Source organism: Apis cerana, linkage group LG9, assembly GCF_029169275.1.
Source record: "Apis cerana isolate GH-2021 linkage group LG9, AcerK_1.0, whole genome shotgun sequence".
Taxonomy (NCBI): domain Eukaryota; kingdom Metazoa; phylum Arthropoda; class Insecta; order Hymenoptera; family Apidae; genus Apis; species Apis cerana.
Genome location: NC_083860.1, coordinates 5,543,178 through 5,557,277, shown reverse-complemented (window position 1 = coordinate 5,557,277; position 14,100 = coordinate 5,543,178). Strand labels below are relative to the sequence as shown.

Genomic DNA, 14,100 nt, shown 5'->3' with positions numbered 1-14,100 from the left:
AATTGGGTGTGTCGAGGCGTGGAGGAGAAAGGAGAATTCAAATTTCAACAACGAGTAGTAACCGGGATGATCTCGAAGGTGGTCGATGAACGTGTTACTGACAGCCCGCCGACAATTTAGTCTATCAAACTGGCCGGTGGAAAAGTTAGCTTCAAAGCAGCGAATTCCTATTCCTTTCTTTTATTCCCATTTAATACAATTATGCATTTACAAATAATTTTAAACTGGCACGTCATATCAATACCCGATATTGCATAAAATATTTAGGAAAGAAATATTTTTCATATGTATTGTTATTTCCTCTCGTGCAACTTGAAATTGATAATACTTGGCCAATATTATATTTTCGATAATCCCTCGTAAGCTATGATACATTGTACGTATTCCGTACAACCGATACATTGTTCGCCACCGTTACTTACTTTCCGTGTACAGGATAGTACAGCGTCTAATCAACGGGTACTTCATCCCTGCGGCCAACGAAGTTAGTAGCCAGGGAGCGAGATGCCAGGCAACAAGCTTAAGGAACACGCCGTTCTACCCCAACCCAGCCATCTAATTTAATCGGCGCTGAATTGGCCGACCCGCGTTTTCCTGGATGTTCCACAGATGTAACACCCAGGGAGAATTGCATCGAGATCATCGCTCGCTCCCCTTTAACATCAGATCGGGACGATTAGGCGATCGAGGGTAATTTAATTATTGATATTGTTGCGTTCCAACATGAAGTAAAAAAAAAAAAAGAATTTAGAGTTTATATAGAAAAATATATCATACACAACGAGATTGAAGTATATATATATATATATTTTTAAAGGAGAATGGAATAAAAAATATTCAGTTCAATTCAAACTTTCACAAAAACTTGCTTCCCTTACATCACGAAACACGTCGAGAATCCAACTATCTACGCAATATACCGGTTCTTTAAGCATTATCGAGTAACCCGCTTAACATTCACGTATCGAGCCAGCCACTCTAATAACGGCCATCAATTCCTTTTTCTCTGACGATCACTGACGGTCTAATATCAAAGTGAAATTACAGTACTCGGCAATCACCGAGTCTGTTTCCTTTTCCTGTATGTGTTGCGATACGTGTTGGAGAAAGAAAAAAAAAAAATAAGTAAGAAGCCGTAGTTTCAGGTAATTGGCCATCCATCCATAGATGCACGCGAAAGATCGTGGTCTTCCTTAGAATGAAATTGAGTTAACGAACGCGTACGGTTTCTTGGAATTGCTTGGAATCCATTGAAATAAGTGTATCTGCGATCTTCCCGTAACCAAGTACGCAAGTACTTGGTCTTTGGGGGAATGGTTAAAATCAAATCTCTCTCTGAAAATTAAAATATGACGAATCGATTAATCTATGGTTTTCCGAGAAGTAATGTTCGAACTGAGAAAAATTTACAATTGCCGTTTTCGAATTAAAGAAAAATAATTCTCGAATACCTTTCTCTATCTAAAAATGTACAATTAAAAATCGTAAATACTTTGAAATATCGTTGATGTTATTAATAAATTGATGAACAAGATCATTTTGGAAAACTACGATTCAGCAACAAAGAGAGAAAAAAAGGATGCAATCCAATCGACAAAGCTTCTTCGAATGCGATCCTACGTGACACGTGTAGAGAGATCTCTGACCTATCTAGCTACAATTAAGAAACAAAGTAAACGAATTTTTCAAACCTTTCTGCAACGAGCTTCAATTTACCTCTTCATCAATCTTTCAACGAACCTCACAACCTTTCCTTTCCTTACCTTCGCATCGTAGAAAGGATCTTAATGAATCCTTTAAACTTCCCGAACTCCGTTGCGCCATCTAGCGTGATTAAACGTGATAGATGAGAAAAATCTCGACGAACTTATCCCGCGCAAAATAAAATAAAACAAAAATTAAAATAAAAACTATTTCGAACTTCAATATTCAACCCATTACTTCAACGTCCAATTTACAATCCCTCTTATTCCCTATCTCGCAAGAGCTGGAAAACTAAAGAGAAGATCATAACGAACGTTGAGTAAAGTTCCACAACTTCGCTGCGCCATAAAAAGGTCGACAAAAAGAAAAATCTAATCGACGCTTCGTCGTTCACTTTTTCTTTTTTCTTTTCCACGAACATCGGTAATAATCAGAAATACATTTATATCTAAAAAATAATGCGATTCTTTGGATTCAAAATAAAATTCCTCCTCTGATTCTCTAAGAATCTTTATTATCACCGTTCCATCCGTCGTGTATTCTTTGCACAAGACACAAATTTCGATATTTCCCCGCCCGAGAAAACGACAATCGAGATTAAAAAAATTATCTCGAACCGGTTGAATCATCGATCACCGACGTGGCGCAACTCTTGCACGCTCTCTCACGTGGCAGGTGGGACTATTATACGTGGCTTTTACCATTCACCGAGCTGGGCAGGAGAGGGCTCGAGGGACGGATGCGAAAACGGTGGTGGAAGGCCGCTCCATTTACGAAACGTGCACGAGGCAGCGATTAAGCCGGATCGGAGGTGAAAAGGGGATATCTTGGAATAACGAAATCGCCTTTTTGTCTCGGGGACACGAAAGGAATTCGATCTATACAATGATTTTTCTTTTCCTCGGAAATCGTGACAAGCCGATTCCTGATTAAATCCACGGTTGACTGAAATTATAGCATTTCTTAACTTGAGACGAGCATTTGAAAATTTGTCAAACGGAGGAATGTTAAAGTTCTGTAATTTTTTGAGTCAGAAGAAGAATATATTCTCTTAAGCGATTTTTGTGAATTGATAAGACTGAGAAAACGTGTTTAACAACAATTCAAAATCTGAATTGTAAAAAAAAAAGAAAGAAAGAAAGAAAGAAAAAGTCGTGAATGAATTTAAATCTTCAGAAGAACTTGAGAGATTCACGAATGTAATGCAGTAGAGAGAAAAAGAAAAAGAAAAAAGATTTTAGAAATTCCAGAGCCTCAAAAGTTCCAACACACAGAGAACAGAAACTCAACTCCTGTAACGAAACAAACTACTCTCGGCCGCAACTCTCCACAAAGGAATCTCGACACATTCTTCCATCCAACCCCATCCCCAACAACCCCAACGATCCCCAAAATCATTAATTCCTCATCAAGATTCGATAAAAATAAAAAAAGAATCATCGAACCTAATCCGCTCAAATCAAGATCATTTTCAATGCTTATTTATCATTGAAATATAAAAATCGGAATTCGAGTCATTCAAATATTACTCTCCCTCTCTTTTCAAAACACCGTACGAACGAATAAGACCGAGCAATAAAAAACAAAACGATTCTCGCCGAGGGAGAACTGTCCGCGGCAGAGAGGCGTTTAAAAAACGATTAACCAAAAAAGAACGATCGATTAATAAACGGCAAAAATATCTCTGCCAATTACACGAACCGTATCACACCGCCACTGTTTATAATCAAATCGAAAATCAGCCTCGTTTCGACGACACCCTCCCTTCCTCGCCCCGAATCGAAACAATCCACCGTCCCTATTTTCCTACGGATTTTCCTCCGTATAATAATTCATCATTCATCATTCCACCGTTATCCACGCACGAAATGAATCCGCTCTGGGACTTTTATGACACAACGGTGGCCAGGAGCCCGTCATTTCGAGGTTTCGAACGAAACGCGGGAAATTTCACGGGGAGCGCGCGCCGTTTTGAATTTTAATTCGTTTCCCGCCACTGCAATCCCCCACCCCTCGCTTCTCTCAATTACGCTTCTCTCGAGAGGATGCTTCCCTTCTTTTCTCTCTCTCTCTGTCCCTCGCGTTTCCGCGGTTGATTCAAAGGCATCGAGGGTGCGATAACGTTTGCATAATTCAGGGTTTATCAGTGTGGTTAATCAAAGAGGAGGAAGGAAGGAAGGAAAGGAAAGGAAAAGAAAGGAGGGAATTATCCGGCCGCTCGATTATCAGGCGGTGATTTAATAAGCGAATTCGATTTATCATGGCAGAAACGACATTAACGCGATTAAGCGGATAATGATGGAAAATTGAGGGGGAGGAGAGGCGGGTAAAAATTTTCCTTGGGCATTTTTTTGCTTCGAATTTTATCAGGCTTGTGATCTTGAAATTAATTATCAAGTTATGCTTGCTTTACTTCGGCTTGAAAGCACGTGTAACAATTCCAAATTTAATTTTTGTTTAATTATACGCGTGCTCTGTGCCCGATCGAGAGAAACGTACGATAATGGAGGGGAGCGGGGCTTGTTATTGATTCGAGGTAACGTTTTTTCGACGTGCACGACAGCAGCATTCGTGTATCGAGCGGTAATGTCGTTGACAGACACGTGTATCGCGCGCGCAAAAAAACAAAAAAAAATTATTGCCTTTGACGAAGAAAGCAACGGTTAAGGGATCCTCGTCTAGCTTATTAACCGACTTTCGGTTGCCAGACAAAGTGCGATGCAGCTACGTTTCGAATTCCGTCTGGACGAGCGATATGATTCGTCTAGATGAAAGAAACTGTGGAAGAATGAAAATTTAAAAATCGAATGGATTTGGCGCGATAAATTTTGGAATGAAAATGAGAAGAAGGGAGCTTGGAAGAAACGCGTGGACAGGTTCGATAAAGAGGAAAGGGGAAATGTTTAAATTAAATTTGGAGGAGCTGGAGCTGCTTTAGATTCGACGGTGTCAAAAGCGATTAAAAGGTTTCAATTGGTGGGCAAGGCGTAGGATGAAATCCCATCTCCGATAAAACCTTTCGCGGAGCTTGGGGCGCAGATGTCTATCGATCTACAAAATAGTCTTTCTAGGATTTGAAACTGGTGAAAGAATAATGATCGGACGTAATCGTTGCTCCTAAACAGAAGAAAACGATAAATTATTTTGTAAATGTGTTCACTCGGAATTGCCAACAATTCGTAATAACAGTATTTGTATCGTTCATATATTTATAAGATGAGTTACGCAAGTTTTCAGAGATCGAATTAGTTTTGGTATCAACTCCACGAATCCATAGGGGACAAACAATTCGTGTAATTACAGTGCAACAATTCTCTCTCTCTTTCTCCCTCTCTCTAGTTACCCATCATTTTTTCCGTTCAAATAATGGGATTCAATCGGCAAAAGTTCGGTTAACTAAAAATTTCCTCCAATAGACACTACTCCCTCGACTCTTTTTCGGAACCGAATTGATTGGATCGAACCTTTAATTAAATTTCACGAAAGAATACAAAGAAATTTTCAATTTTAATTCACAATTGGAAAAAAGACAAAATCATCGAGCTAAGGGAAATTTCCAAAATATCAAAGAATCCCTTTGCAAGAGTCTTCCTCCTTTGAAAAGAGAGAGAAAATATTCTGAAAAAGGAAAAAAAAAAAGAAAAAAGTCCCACTTCTCTCGTCCCAGACGAGAACAACCTCGGAACAATTTCCTTACTTCAAAGCGTAACGCGTGGGAAAACAGCGATCGTAGGGCTGAGCAGACAGTTTTAAAGTCCCCGCGGAGGCCCCTCCTCCTCCCCCCTCGGTCAAATTTACACCGGCGAAATTTCGGTTATCAAACAGAATCGTGATCTGAAAGCAACAGCGCGGTCCGCCTGTTTACAAATGTCGCATTCTATTATTTCGACTTGGCCACTAAGTAAACTGCGTACGTTTGCCCGGCTAATCATCGTTTCGAGTTTGTTTTGCGCGCTCAAAGTATCCGGTCCCAATGCGCGCATTACCACCACCACCATCGAGGCCCTGTCGTGGAGCGCCGAAGGGATTATGCCTTTGTTATAACGCTATACCCTCGTTTTTTCCTTCCTTCTCTCTCTCTCTTTCTCTCTCCCCCGTGACGTAACCCACCTCCTCTCCAAGGGGGGATTCGTGGGTTCTTTTGTTTTGCTTGGAGAAGATGAGTGGTGTAATAAGGATTACCCCGTTCTACTCTCGAGTAGAATATATCTAAGGTAGAGAAATAAAGAAAGGTATTATTTCTAACTGTGTATTAAATTTTCTATTCTTTATAACGAGCGATTGTCCGAAACCGTCTCCTTCAAATCTCTTCCAAATTTTCATTCTCCAAAAAAAAATGAGAAGAAAATATAACTTCGAAACGATCGTGAAAACTTCAAACGTTTCTCGTCGGAGAAATATAAGCGGCCATTTTCTAAACTCGAGGCCAACGACAGGACCCGCGAGAAAAAGGGGAAGCTGTTTTTGAAGCTGTGAGGGAACGAGTCTCGGCGATTATTATTTTTCAATCGGCCCTTTGAGCCCATTCGAGTATACGAGCGCGTAAAATATGCAAAAGAGGGTCCTGCAGCACGTCTCTCCCTAATGCCATCTATTTATCATTTAATATTTCCGCGAATATAAATTCTTGGACGATAGTTGCACGCACACCGATTGGACCAATTAATTCGAATTATCATCAAGCGATAATCGTATTTCTATTTTCGAGCATCTAACGCTTATTTGCGATTAATAACGAGTAACACTCCATTCCTTACGCAATGTTTCGAGGAAGCATTATATCGATCTCTGTTGCGATTTTGCAACATCAGTTGGTTGAAAATATATATATATATATATACATATGATGGAAACGAGAAAGGATTATCGTGATGTAACAGGTTCGATCGATTTTAAGAGAGATCGTTAGAGGAACAAGATCGCGCTTGGAATAATAATTATTCGTTGTCGTGATTTAATACGTTACAGAATTGAGAAATATCACGTTTCTAATTATGCACTCGCTGGTTGGACAAGTTTTTGAGGGTATAGTGGAAAGACTTGTTCAGGAACGTGAAATTTTTCGTATGTAACACAATATTTTTCACGGATATATATATATAATGATACGTAAATATTTTTAAAAATAAGAATTATTCGGTTTCGCGATTTCAATGATAGATCGATCGATGGGGAGCCCGTGCACGGTGGTCGAACGTTAGACGCGATTATTGCGGTTAACTTCGAACGAGATCGTGTTTCATTCGTACCATCCAATATACTGCACGTGCTAACACGTTCTAATAACCGGTACAATGCATCGTCCCCAATGGCAAAACTTATTATTCCTCTTTTTTTGACTTTTCATTTGAAGAACTACTCCTCGCGTAAAATAATTCGTCGAACATTAGGAAGAATATCTTTTTACCCCTCGCTCTATCTATCAGCATTGACGATGATCGAAAAGAGAGAAAAACTAATACACCTTGCGTAAAAAGAAATATCGTGATAAATTTCCTTCGCTAACCAACGCGTTATTAAGGATAATATTAAAAAAAAGGCGTAAAGGTAAAAAAGGCGGCAAATTTGAAAATTTCTCCAAAGTAAAAACGAGCCGAGTTACACGAGATCTTTTATTACGTTTTATACACATGGATCGTGGATGGTGAAAGTGTAGCGTGAAAACTTGTATCGTTTACCGAATGGAACACGTGGGGCGGAAGGAATCCCGCGACCTCGTTCTTAACATTGTAAACAAAAATACGATCTCGCCACGTGCGTCGTTGAAAAACGCCTCGTACTTAATCTCTTCGAAGCGTACTCGCCATTTCCATTATACGCCATTACTTTTCTCGCGATGCCAACACATAAATATCCGATAGAATACGAAGAATACGCAGGTTTCTGCAATTATTCTCGTGGAGGATATATCGAAGAAGTATCGAATTAGATATCGATGCAGGATATTAAAAGTCTTAGACGATAATTTAGTCAGAATTAAATAATCGTACCTTAAACGGCGTTGATGTTCGCACCAGTGAACCACTGCACCACTGTCCCACGCGCTCGTTGTCCCGACACGCCACTAATTACGCGTTTACAAATTGCGTAGTGAATATTTCCGATACTACAAGCCAGAAACACGTTTATCACGCAAACGACACGACTCGACTCGATCGATGGTCGGGGACGTATGCGAGCCCCGACCTCTTCCCGATACGAAATCCTCTGTGTTTGCCACGTGACCTGTTGATACGAAACTTTCGCAAAAACTTGGAGCCCAAGGATATATTAGTCATCGTCGTATCCTCGCTTACTTTTGATCAGAAGAGTAATAATTAAATTTTATCGCGGGGAAAATAAAATATTCAATTATTTTGCAGAAAGAAAATAACAAATAAAATTATTAATTATTCCGAGATATAATATATCTAATTTTACTTTCAATTTTAATGCGATGCGTTTTTAATGTAATTGTACGTAATTAATTGTTACAATACAATTTCTAAATTTTCATTCCAACTCGTCATGAGATTAAATTAAATAATAATAATTCGACGTATAATAAATTATCGAATCTTGATTTTCGACACTTGGAAAAAACCGATGCACGCAGAAGTTTCAATAAAAAAGTGCAATGCATTTCTCAAACACCACCAATCCCTCCATCTTCGTCCGTCGCCAGCGCGAAAAACCAGTTCGAAGCACCTCTGCGAGGCTCCAAAGTTACAGCCGCCCCCGCACACGGCTCGATAAAACTCACCCTCGGTGTTTACGCCGCCCCGTCAACCCCCTCCCCCTAAAATTCATCTTTACAACGATCGACGAGGGGGTGGGTCGCGCGGTATTAAAAACCGTCCCCGCGCAGAGAGGCGAATTGCGGGGGTGTGCATCCGCCATTTAACTTTGATGCGCTTATAAAACGCAGTAGGTTCGGGCCCGTGCGTATAGAGTTTCCAAATTTAATAGTCCTGTGTGTATGCGTGTGTGTGTCGGGCCAGGAATGAGGAATGGCGCACCAAGTATGGCTCTCTCTACCGTAAATACGTTGGCCGGTTGATTATACGAGAGGGAGAGAGAACCCTCCCCCTCCGTGTCGAATCGACCTGGCCACCACCCTCGCTTCGATCCACCCCTCGACGATCAAACCGCGGTGGCCACGAGGTTTTATCCTCGTTTCCATCCGCGAGGCGATTCTCTTCACGAGGGAGGCGTGCCTCTTGGCTCCCTTCCTTCATCTTCTCCTTTCTTCCGCTCGTGTCGTTGCACGGACTATCGTGAAATGTCTGGACAGAGGATGGATGGAAAAAAGGAAGCTGGAGTTTTTCGGAATAAATTCTAATAAAGTGTGGATAATATTTTCGAGGACAAGGAAATATTTGACTGATTTTGGAACTCGTGAAAAGATAAATCCCAAGTCTTGGCCTATCCAACAATTCCTCCAGATATTTTCCTCCAATCGAAGCGATTAATCGTGGAAAATCGGACTATTATTTCGCACAATAAACGATAAGAGGAGCCGCGGGTCAACCGATTCCGTCGCAGTTAACCCGAGCGATGACGAGAGCGAGATAGAAATAGAGATAGATAGAGAGAGGCTCGTGTTTCACGTAGCCTGCAGCATTCATAATCGAGTCGCGGGTTTTTGGAACGCGTATCGCGGTCGTTTGTACGTTCGAGCGCGTCGTTAATCGACTATGTGCAATTATTTACAATATCCTGCAGATTCAATATTAATCAAAGGGCTAACGACTGTCATTCCGTATTCCCGTTAATCGTAAATTCACCGATCCTCCACGATCCCTCCCCCTGCCGTTCCCTACGTTATAATACGAATTTCACAATTCCGAGAGGATTACGCCTCTGTCGCGATGGTGTAACGCGTCAGCGGGCAAGGACGGTGAAATAACGATTGGCTGCATTATGCAGCACCAGCTGATTCTCGTTTCATCATGGATGGATGCGCTCGAAATTTTCTTCCGAGGTGTTGGAAAGTTAGAACGGTATTACGAGAGTTATTCGCGACGAATCGACATTTTTTTACTGGTACTTCCTCGACAAGGAATCAACGAACGATTTATCAACGCTCTGTGTCCGAATGGAAAGAGAGGAAAGAGTTGGGTAATCGTACAGGGCCGATGAATGGCGTTGTTCACCGGCCACTTGTGGAGCACGAAACGTGCTCGAAGAGTGAAACAACACGTAGAGGTCCACGAAATTAGATTGCCACCTCGTCCAAGTATCTGCTTTCTTCCTTGTTGAAATGAAAATTCCTCCTAAAAATCTGACGATTTTCTCGAAAATTCTTTCGTTCCATATTGAATAAATTAGGGAACATTACACGAATTTTCCAACTAATAATTAGTCGATACGTTTTCCAACACTTGCAGGAGCTTGATATTACACAAACGTTTCTCTTGGAAAAAGTATGTGCGCGAAGCAATTTTCGTACCCACTGTTCCGTGTGTTAAATTCCAGTTGTTTGTTATTAAATTCAGCGTTAATGCAACGTTTTAAATAACAGGCACAGATAGATCGAAAGAAATCTTGTAAATTGAATCGGAGGCAATTTGTGAAATTCAGTGATAGCGTGTTATTAAAGGTAGTATCAGCGTTTCTGATGGGGGCGGGTGAATTAACATTTCTGCGGTGTTTAAGGTGGAAATTAGTTTATCTGTTTGAGTGGACGGTATACTGTAACGAGATGTTTCATAATAACCGCGTTATTAGAGGGATGAGTGTTCTTAATAAACAGAGCGGAGTATGATTCCAACTGTTCCGTTGAAGGATTATATCTCGTTCCAACGTATTTAAAAAAATATATATATATTCCACGATCAAAATTAATATATCGATTAATCCATTTATTTTTAAACATTAAATAAAACGAAATAAAAAAGGATATATCGAGATTATTCTAAAAAAAGTATTACGAATCTTGAGGATTATGTTGAACTTGATAACGATGAGGAAAAAGAGAATAGTAAAACTGAAGAAAGATTTATAAAAAAAGAAAAATTTGACATCGAGACATGCCAATTTATTGGATGCTTGATCGATCGTTTCATTTACTTTGTAACACGAGGGCAAGCGTTTTAACCGGGCTGCAACGAAATCTACTTTCTGACGGTTATATTAAGGATGATTATTCCTGTGATGTCAGATAGAGTTTTTTACGTTTGCAATTTAATTTATGGTACGTGAAATTCATTTTCTCCGCTTGTTACATCGAAATTGCAGGGAAACGAGATAAAATTCATTTATTTATTTATTTTTTCTTTAATGAAAGGAACGGATAAAATCCGAATTGAAGTTTTTATTATCATACATCAAAAATAACAAACAAACGTCGATTGAAAATTCACAACGATCGCAACGATTATAATTTCTATTAAGCTTATATCGCATCACGAATCGATAATTTATTCATACTTCCTACCAAATACAACATTATGTCGTCATCATCACTCAATAAACCATGAAACGGGAAAGAAAATTTGATTACCAGTCATTTATGAGGCAAACTACGTGAAAAATAGAATCCCAATTGAAAATGTTATTATGGCAAAAACAATAATTAAACGTTTTTGAATAAAGAAAATCCTGAATAATTCCACCTTCATAATTACTATTAATTTTATATCGCGGCATCAATCGATAAACTTTACTCGCACCACCGTGTTCCCGCTCCATTTGTTCAAAAATACATCTACCTTTCCCCTCTTCTCTTCAAGCAAGAAATAATTTATCCTTCGAGCAAATGAATCCTTCGCTCAAAGATTCGATTCGAGAATATTCAAATCTCTCTCACTTCGATTCATCCACACTCGAATACAAAAATTTCCAAGATCATCCAATATTGTAAATAAGCAACGATTAAAAAGATCGATCGAGAGAGCACGATTCGAAAGCTGTTAAGTCCGTTAATGCAATTAGCATCTTGGTCGATAACGTAAGTCTGGATAGCGTAACCCTCTTAACTGATCAGGATTCGATATAATCGCACGTAAGTCTCTAAGCGACAGGGAATCGTGGGAAAGGTGAGGTTGTCAAGTTGGCTCGAAGAGAGAGAAAGAGAGAGAAGGTCATCCACGAGTAACTCGATACTGCATGGTTAATAAATTTCTGAAGGAGTAAGAATACATTATTCTTTTCTTTTCTCGGAAAGATTAAGTGCATAAGATAGATAAATGGAACAGGAATTTAGAAAGTAACCGCGATCGTAGCAGATATGTGTAATTAGTGCGATGAAAGGAATTGCATTATAGATAAGTGCATTTTTCTTTTTTCTCCCCTTCCCCCTTTTCATATACTCCAAGATCGACACTTTTATTATTCGGAAAATTCTTTGACATCATTTTTATCGCGTTTTTTTCGATTTTTTTTTTTTTTTTTTTTGAGCAAAGTTCGAGCAGGAAAGGGATATTTGAAAGTGCAAAAATTCTTCTCTGTCGCCAGAATCGGGAAACAGACGAGTTCGCGTGAGATTTCAAGTTTCTCTTTCATCAATCTTGCATGCGAATCGCCTTGTCTCGAATAACCTGATAGCCGGTTACACAGGTATCGATGCAACGTTTAAGTCATCAAACGTTTTAGCAGACACTGTAATTTGAATGGATGGACACTTGGTTAATCTGTGTGCGGTTAGCAACAGTAGAATTCGAGGGAATTTCTGGATCTCCTCGACACGTGTAAAAAGAAATTGTACATGGACTTTGTTCTTTCCACGATAGATACGAGATGGATAGATGGATCAGATAAATGAGGCAATCGAGCGCTCTGTGAAAAAGTTAATCGATACGAATAGTTGGATCGTGACGAACGAAACTTGCTTTGCGTCAGATCCGTTTTCATCTTTTTTTTTTCTTTATAAAAATTTTATTAAGAATAAAAAAAAAAGAAAAATATTTCGATAAATATTTAATATATTCAAAAATATAAAAAAATGCTCGTTCGAGAGCGCACAAATATTTGGAAAAAAAAAATTCTTCGCTTAAAAAATTCTATCATTCGTAAAATTCAAATTCTACACAGATATTAAAAATACACCGAAAATTAAAAATATTTCATATCGTGAAATAATAAAATTCGTAATCAAATGAAGAATCCGCCACATTTCGAAAACAGTCGAAAATCAAAATGCAATGTTATTATACATACAATGTACGTATCCAGCTTATTTTTCCGACCAATCCACGGAAACAATCGGAATATACGAAAGAACGGGACAATCAAATATAATATAAAATCACTCGAATAATTGATTCCGGTTTAATGTGTCGCATTAACGGAATTGTAAATTTCAGCTTTGTGAAGAGATATGGCCGCTCAACGACGAGGCAAAGGGTTAAATCGTAATTAGCGGATGGGCAGAATTCTAACTACGCGCAATCCCATAAAAGCACCCCCTCCTTTCTCCTTCTCGTTCGACGATTGCGCGTATTTTCGTGTTATTTTCCCCGCTGTAAAAGAATATTCGCGGTTTCCATTCAAAATTATCGCTCAACATTGTTTTCAACGTTTTCTCCATTCACCAAAATAATATTAAGAAGGGGTGTTCAAAGAGGGGTGTAGAAAATTACGTATCGGGCAATCTTCGATCAAAGTTTATCGTAGAATATTTGTCAAATGAAATATAAAAATGTTACGTTCGTTACTTTAGAAATTTGAGAATATAGAATTTTCTCGCGAGACTTGAGCTCTCGAGAAACTTGTATCATCATCGAACAATCTAATAATTAAAAATCTTTTTAAAATTTCAATATCACCAATTATTGGACTTCTTTATTAATCAAACACTTACCTCGAACGAGTAACACACCGTATACACGGCTTCATCGATTCCCCCGTGTATTCTATCCACAAGATAATCCCAACCAAGCCAAGAAAAACGCCAAGAACGCCTAACAATCCCCCGAGTTTCGAGAGGAATTCGCGTGAAAATCGCAGCCGAGTTGAACTCGCGAAGCGAGGGCCAACCCCGCCATTTTTAATCAAATCAAAAGCCAGTAAACTCTCGGCGGTGATCTCGGATTGGATCGAGTGGGAAAATCGGTTAAATGGCAAGGTGATTAAACACGCGTGGTTCGATTCTTGAAGGAGGAGTTGGCCGCTTAGGAGGAAACGAATCCGAGGATTTTCGAGCTCGAAAGGGTGGTGGTTGGTATCGACCCTTCCGCGCGTGTAATCGCGTCTTTGTGTTGGATCTCGAGTGCCTCGTGACCTCGTCTCGATTCCGTTTCGTAAACGAAACGAGGGGCGGAGAGGTGTGGAAAGGAAAATCGATTTTAAATGTTGGTAAATCGGGGGGAAGGTTGCGGCGGTGGGGTGGTGATTCTGTGTAGGTGGCGAAAGAAGAAAAAAAAAAAATAAGGGAGAAAGGAAGAGGGTGGAACAAGGGTCGGTTGGATTTCAATT

General features: G+C 39.5%; 1 protein-coding gene and 1 long non-coding RNA gene across 4 annotated transcripts in view; both read right to left on the bottom strand.

Annotated features, from left to right (window-relative positions):
* The window catches only part of LOC108004266 (uncharacterized), a 94,442-nt gene extending 86,467 nt beyond the window's left edge, over positions 1 to 7,975 (bottom strand). Inside the window, exon 1 of the long non-coding RNA XR_009831092.1 lies at positions 7,695 to 7,975. This is a non-coding gene — a long non-coding RNA (uncharacterized LOC108004266). The remainder of the gene's footprint in view (positions 1 to 7,694) is intronic.
* Positions 1 to 14,100, bottom strand: part of LOC108004218 (RING finger protein 17) — a 192,527-nt gene that overhangs the window by 112,218 nt on the left and 66,209 nt on the right. The gene's annotated exons all lie outside the window — the stretch shown is intronic.